This window comes from Eleutherodactylus coqui, chromosome 1 (assembly GCF_035609145.1).
Source record: "Eleutherodactylus coqui strain aEleCoq1 chromosome 1, aEleCoq1.hap1, whole genome shotgun sequence".
NCBI lineage: Eukaryota > Metazoa > Chordata > Amphibia > Anura > Eleutherodactylidae > Eleutherodactylus > Eleutherodactylus coqui.
Window position 1 is genome coordinate 66575358 of NC_089837.1, and position 6948 is coordinate 66582305.

Here is a 6948-nt window from a genome sequence, read left to right on the forward strand (position 1 = left end):
GTGCTACATGGCAGTGTTATTCTGCGCTGCCATGTCGTATCTGGCGCTGGAATTTTGCGCTGCCTTCTGGTATCTGGCGCACGTATTTTGCGCTACCTTGTGGTATCTGGCGGTGTTATTTTGCGCTGCCTTGTGGTATCTGCCGCTGGTGTTTTGCGCTGCCTTTTGGTATCTGGCGCACGTATTTTGCGCTGCCTTGTGGTATCTGCCGCTGTTATTTTGCGCTGCCTTGTGGTACGTGGCAGTGTTATTCTGCGCTGCCTTGTGGTACATAGCAGTGTTATTTTGCGCTGCCTTGTGTTACGTGGCGGTGTTATTTTGTGCTTCCTTGAGGTAGGTGATACAGCCAGGGGGCAGCAGTGTGTGCGCTGCATGGTGACATTTGTTTGGCTCTGCTGGGTGTAATATGGCTGCCATATGGTGATATTTGGCGCTGTGTGGCAGTACTTGCTCCCCGGTGAGGTCCTGTGTCACCAAGGATTGGCTGCTGAGACCCACATGGACAATATTCTGCAGTATGGAGGGGATACTATTGTATGTGGGCTGCTGGGGCCGGTGGGCCGCTGTATAACCCCGGCCCCGATCCTCCATCTTCTTCCCTCACGCTGGGACTGCGGCCCCTCAGTGTGTATACGCTGTGTATACGTTCTCACAGCGAGAGGAGAGGAGTCTATATACACAGCGGGGCTGAGGGGCGCAGCGTGAGGGAAGAAGTCAGTCAGACGGAGGATGGCGTTCTACTGTATGACTGAGGAGGTGGGGGAGCAGGCAATGGCGGATTATAATAGGGGTGACGGTCCCCTCCTCCAGCCCACGGCCACCAATACTGGCCCTATTATAACCCGCTCTTCCCTCCCACAGACAGCTGAGCCCCGCCGCCCAAGAAGCTTCAGCTCCATCTAGAATGGAGTTTCTCCTCACAGGCCTCCCTTTAGCCACTACGCTCTGTGAAGCCCCGCCCATCCTGTGCTGTCACATCTGCCAGGAGCAACTACATTCTAGCCTCCTCCCTGGAGGCGGAGTCCTTCTTCCCACCCCACAGGCCCCAGCTGAGGCAGCAGCACTTGAAGGGCCCCACGTCTCCCTCCCCGTTAGTTGTCCGCCATCAGCTGGGAGAAGCCCTATCAGATCAGGTCGTAGTAAAGGCGGCCATGAGTAACTGCAGGAGAGAATCCTAGACTAGTCATTCAAAGAGATAGCTGATTCCTCGCCCTCATCACTAGCGCACATTCACCCCGCCGTATTTACCACGTGTGTTACACAGTGAATAGAACGCATTGATTTGAATAGGTTAATTCACATATGTGTATTTCTCACGTGACTTTCTGTTGAGTGAAAACACACGCGGCACGTTTTGTGCGAATTACACACCGATATAGGCCATAGAAGTGAATGGGCCGGCGCAAAAGTGCAGCTCTGTATATGCGCATCAAAACAATGGGCCCCTCTGCGTGCCTAAATACGCTGCGTAATTACACGCACTAAGAGCTCCTGAAGACGAGTGTTTTTGCGCATGGTTCAGAATGCGCAAAATGGCCGACACAAACCGCAGACAATAGAACCCATTGTTTTTAATGGCCGGCCTCCTATTCTGCCTTTTTGCACTCAAGTTTCACCTGTAAAAACATACCTGCATGCTCTATATTTGCGCACCCAAGGTACCATAGGAGTCTAAGGGGGTGTGCAGATGCGCCCCCTGTCCGCACAAAATAGCCCACTGAACTGCGCAATTTCAAATCACAGCACAGCGCAAAATAGTACAGTAAATAGTGCTGCTAGTGATAGCGTTCCCTTCACAGCGCAATCACGTCGCACTCACAAGCGTATATACGCCTACACTCATCAGTGTTTTCTGCTTCGGGTGAATCCTTTATGATTCCACCCCTTTAACTTGTGTAAAGAGTTGCAACTTTTTTATGCCAGAAATCTGGCACAAGTGTCTTTGTTCATCAGGGTCGCAATTGTGACCCGACCCATGCACTTAAAGGGCCCAGAGGCCCCCCACCATATACAGAAGGCACATTGAGTACATTACCAGCCAATCACACTGTCGGCGGCCTGTTGTCGGAGGAAGATAGAGGAGGAGAAGGGGTCAGAGGGAAGGCAGGCGTAGTGTATGGAGAAGGCCGGATAATGACGTCATCATCCTGCTGCTGCTCCCGAGTCTGTGCTCTCTGCTCTCCTCACACTGCAGCTGGCTGCTGGTTCGTTTCCCAGGTCACAGCTGCTATTTCAGGTGTGCTGGTCCCATGTGACTGTCCTAGTGTGACTGCCCTAGTGTGACTGCCCTATGCTTATGTTGTGAGGGGAAAAAAAGTCATCCATTCCCCATGGCTAATATTCAGAGAGTTGTAGTTTTACTACAGGTAATCTCGTACACACACACTTAGCTCTGCTACACTCTGCTACACACACTCAGCTTGGATACAAGATGTGATACAGGGGGGCATGGAGGCTCTAGTACTAGTAATAAAGAAGTGCAAATACGGTATGTACATTATTATTAACAACATTAAAGTACAGGCTGGTATAAACTGCCTCCAATAGAGTTGTGTGTAGCAGGAGCACATGTGTGGCCACATCTGTATAATCTCACCATCAATGCTGGAATCCCCCCTTTCTAGAGATTAGTTGGGGTCTGTCCGGGGTCCTATTCTTTTTAATATGTTCCAAGGTAATATAGGAGAAAGGAGTTCATATATGCACCAGTTACTGACTGGTATCAGTGGTACTAATATACCGAAAGCACCCCAATCAGTAGTGAAGAGACAGATGCCAACAGCATAGATATGAAGCTAAAACATTACACTACAGCTCCCCGACATGTCATATATGCACCAGTACACATGGTCTTATTGGTTTCTATGGCTTAGTGTACACAAGCCATTGTGTTGGAGTCAGTGGAATGAGCGCTTATATAAGCTTCGGCCTACAATTGTCTTTTCCCCCCATCTCTGCACATTTGTGTATATGCACCAGTTACTGACTGGTATCAGTGGTACTAATATATACTGAAAGCACCCAAATCAGTAGTGAAGAGATAGATGCCGCCAGCATAGATCTGAAGCTAAAACATTACACCCCGACATGTCATATATGCACCAGTGCACATGGTCTTATTGGTTTCTATGGCTCACTGTACACAAGCCATTGTGTTGGAGTCAGTGGAATGAGCGCTTATATAAGCTTCGGCCTACAATTGTCTTTTTCCCCATCTCCGCACATTTGTGTTCACCTCAACCAAGCCATCGAAGTTTACCAATAAATTCTAGCAATTTGTAAGGCCTACCACTATGGCGGACCACCAGCCTACTGCATCTAGTGGCTGCGGTTCAGTACAAACAAGAGATCTTCGAGCAGTGCTGGATTTCCCATTGAGTGGTATAAAACATCATGAAATTCTTGGCCTCTAGGCTTCCTATACTTTACAAGTCTATCCTTTGGGAGGACATCATGCCGGGCACCCTGCGAGAGGCTCTGATAGTCTTAATTCCCAAACCTGGGAAGGACCTGAAAGACCGTGGTTCCTATCATTCCATTTCTCATCTTAATAACATTAAATTCCTTACCAAACACTAGCCATTCATATCAATTCCATCCATAAAGACATTATACATGCTGACCAATTAGTCGTTATGCCTGGAAAGAGTGCGGATAGGAACCTTACATCTCTTTTACCAATCTCACAAATCTGCATCCAATAGTGGGAATTGGATTCCTCTATTTATTGACCAAGATAAAGCCTTTGCTTCAGTGAAGTGGAGGTAGACAATGTGCAGAATGCCTTCACAACTTGTTAACTACATCTCAGTTACCTACATCTCCTGGAATGTGGCTGCACACACACCAGATGTTTTCTATTTCCAAATAACATCGCCAACAGTGGAAGGTCCAAAGGTGATGCAATGTCCTGTACTGATTGGCTGTTCAGGCCCATCACCATACCCGATTGGAAAAAAAGTCAACTCTACACCTGGTGACATTCTGATGGCTTCTGTACTGGGATACACCTGTGTGATGTTCTACTTTATACCTAATGCTCACACTTCCGATTTGCCTATCCTCTTTCGTCTGACAGCAAAGAATTGGTTGGTATCCCAATTCTTTTGTCAACACAGTGTAGTTTGCAAAGCTGGAAAAAGATATACATTAATCCATTTTAGCCTATTATTCTGCAGTATTGATCCAGAGTACAGTGTATGCGCTCCAAAGAGGGGTAGTTTGTCTTAAGCTCCAAGAGATGCTATGATAGGCTGTGGTAACAAGATGAGTAATGACTACATTTTATCTTGCCAGAGCTTTGGGTTTGGGTTAGTTTTCATGAAATGGCTGCAGATGTTCTATAGCTCCCCAGTGGCTAGTGGCAGAACTAATACTCATATCTCTGCGTGGTTCTCTCCGACAGAGGTATGTGACTGGGCGGTCTCCACCTCTGGCCCTTTTTGTTCTAGTTATTGAGCCTCTCACAATCCAAGTGCGTAAGTCCTCTGCAATTGTAATATACCAGCTAACTGCTACTTTAGGTATTACCAATAGAGATGAGCGAACGTACTCGGATAAGCACTACTCGTCCGAATAATGTGCTTTATCCGAGTACCTCTCTGCTCGTCCTGAAAGATTCGGGACGCGTTGCGGAGCGGGGAGCTGCAGGGGAGAGCGGGGAGGAACGGAGGGGAGATCTTTCTACTTTAGGTATTACCAACTATAGCTTGCTGTTAGAGCCTAGTTCAATGCCCTGACCATCTTCCTTGATTCTTCTGGAGGCTTTGGCTTAAATGTACAACTTTTCTAACTACGTTCTAATTTTTATATTCATTTAACATGCTAGATATCCCAGATGTGGACTGTGATGAGAGCGGGGATATCCTGGCTGGCCCTCGCCCTCTACTGGTCAGTGTTAGGCCGTTGTCAAATAGACATCTTTGTATGCACAATGCACAGAGAATAGAACCCTTTGATTTCATTGGGTTTGTTCACATGCACAAGTTTTAGCGTGCACATTTCGGTTACACAAAAAAACATAACATGCTCTATCATACTGTGTATTTGTGCACCAAAGGTCCCCATAGAAGTCAATGGGGGTTGCGCAAGTGTGCGTGCAACATGCAGGGAGATGCATGAAACATTGCGTAATTCCGCTGGAATAAGAACCATCTGGAACTCATTAGCTGAATCACCTATTTCAACCAGTGTGTGTAAAATGTGCCAACATGCGTGGGGAAAAAGCTTTCTTCATAGCGCAAAAAAGTTGCCCTAAGGCGTGCGCAATTGTGCATACGCCCATGTGAAGCCGGCCTTAACGATAAGATTAATTTTATACCTAGAATTACTATCTCCCGTCTAGATTATATACTCCGGGTCTGTCCGCTTCAGCGACTTGTTCATGATGTGTAACTAATGCAGCCCGTGTTCTGGGAGTATAACAACCAGTAGGACTACTGACGGGATGCATAGGGATGCATTGACCACCCGCGGGTAGATAAATACCCGCGGATGGTCAATAAAAGGGAATTAAAAAAAATATGGAGCATGAAAAAAAATGGACATGCTCCATTTTCATGCGGGTCGCCCACGGGGACGGCTCCCGCAGGCTTCTATTGAAGCCTATGGAAGCCGTCCGGATCCGCGGGAGATCTAAAATAAGAATAACTTACCCACAACGGACCGGGCAGGTCTTCTCTTCTTCACGGCCGGATCTTCTTTCTTCGGCCTTGCGGATGTGCCCGGCGCATGTGCGCGGCGCGCTGCCGGCGTGCTGAGCACATCCGCCGGCCGAAGAAAGAAGATCCGGCCGTGAAGAAGAGAAGACCTGCCCGGTCCGCTGCAGGTAAGTTTATTCTTATTTTCAGCGCTCATGTCCGCGGGGCAGGAGGGACCCGCTATGGATTCTCCATGGAGAATCCGTAGCGGGCCTGATTTTCCCCGTGGACATGAGGCCTTAGGGCCACCGTGGATCATGCATCCCAAGGTTTGTCTTTTCGGGCTTGTGGATGATATCTTGTTGATTATGGCGACCCGCACCTTATATAAGCTTTTTTTTTAGGCCAAAAAAGTCATTTTACTCAATTGGAAGCATCCTAAGGGGCCGACCGGGGCTGCATAGATCTCGGTGGATCTGCCTAGACAAATTTAATAAAACCTAGGGATTTGGGTAACTTGCCCCTCAGCTGCAGTAGCGATGGCTGCGTAATTCTCTCCCTCTCCTCAGGGGTGTAGGACGCCTCGCTCTATGGAGTTCTGTTCTTCCTGTCTTGTTGGTCCTGCTGAGTGGACTTATTGTATATTCGCCCCCTCCCCTGTTTATCTCTGGTTCCCCAGTTGGAATCTTTCTTCCTTGGTTTTAGTATGCAGTTGTAAAAGTCTTAAGGACCCAGCGATTTTCACCATTGCATTGTAAGAGCCATGACTCATTGACTGAGTCGTAGGAGGGCTTGGTTTTTGGGATGAGGTGTACTTTTAATGGCAGCACTCTGGGGGTAGATATAATGTAATCTATGTCCAGAAAACCCACCACTTGTTTTACAGCATTCACCATTCGGTAAAAATAACATAAAAGCATTCTTATGTTTGTACAATTTTTTTTTTATTTTTTCCTACTTTTGCACAATAAAAACACATTTTTTAAAGATAATTGATTTTGCATCGCTAAGACCCTTGACATCTTTATATTTCCAGGAATCGAGCTATATGAGGTCTTGTATTTTGCAGGAAGAGTTGTAGTTTTTATTGGTACTATTTTGAAGTACATGTGACTTGGATTGCTTTTTATTAGGGTTTTTTTTGGCATTCACCAAGCTTATGTGATGCATTCTACTATGACAGCAGCGTATTACTGGAGGCAGGGTTTAATACGCCGAGTTACACGGTAAATGTGGAGGCCTTTGTCAAGCTTCCGGCTGCCATGGGAACACATTGGTATCTTGCAATTCCATTCCATGGTGTCGATGG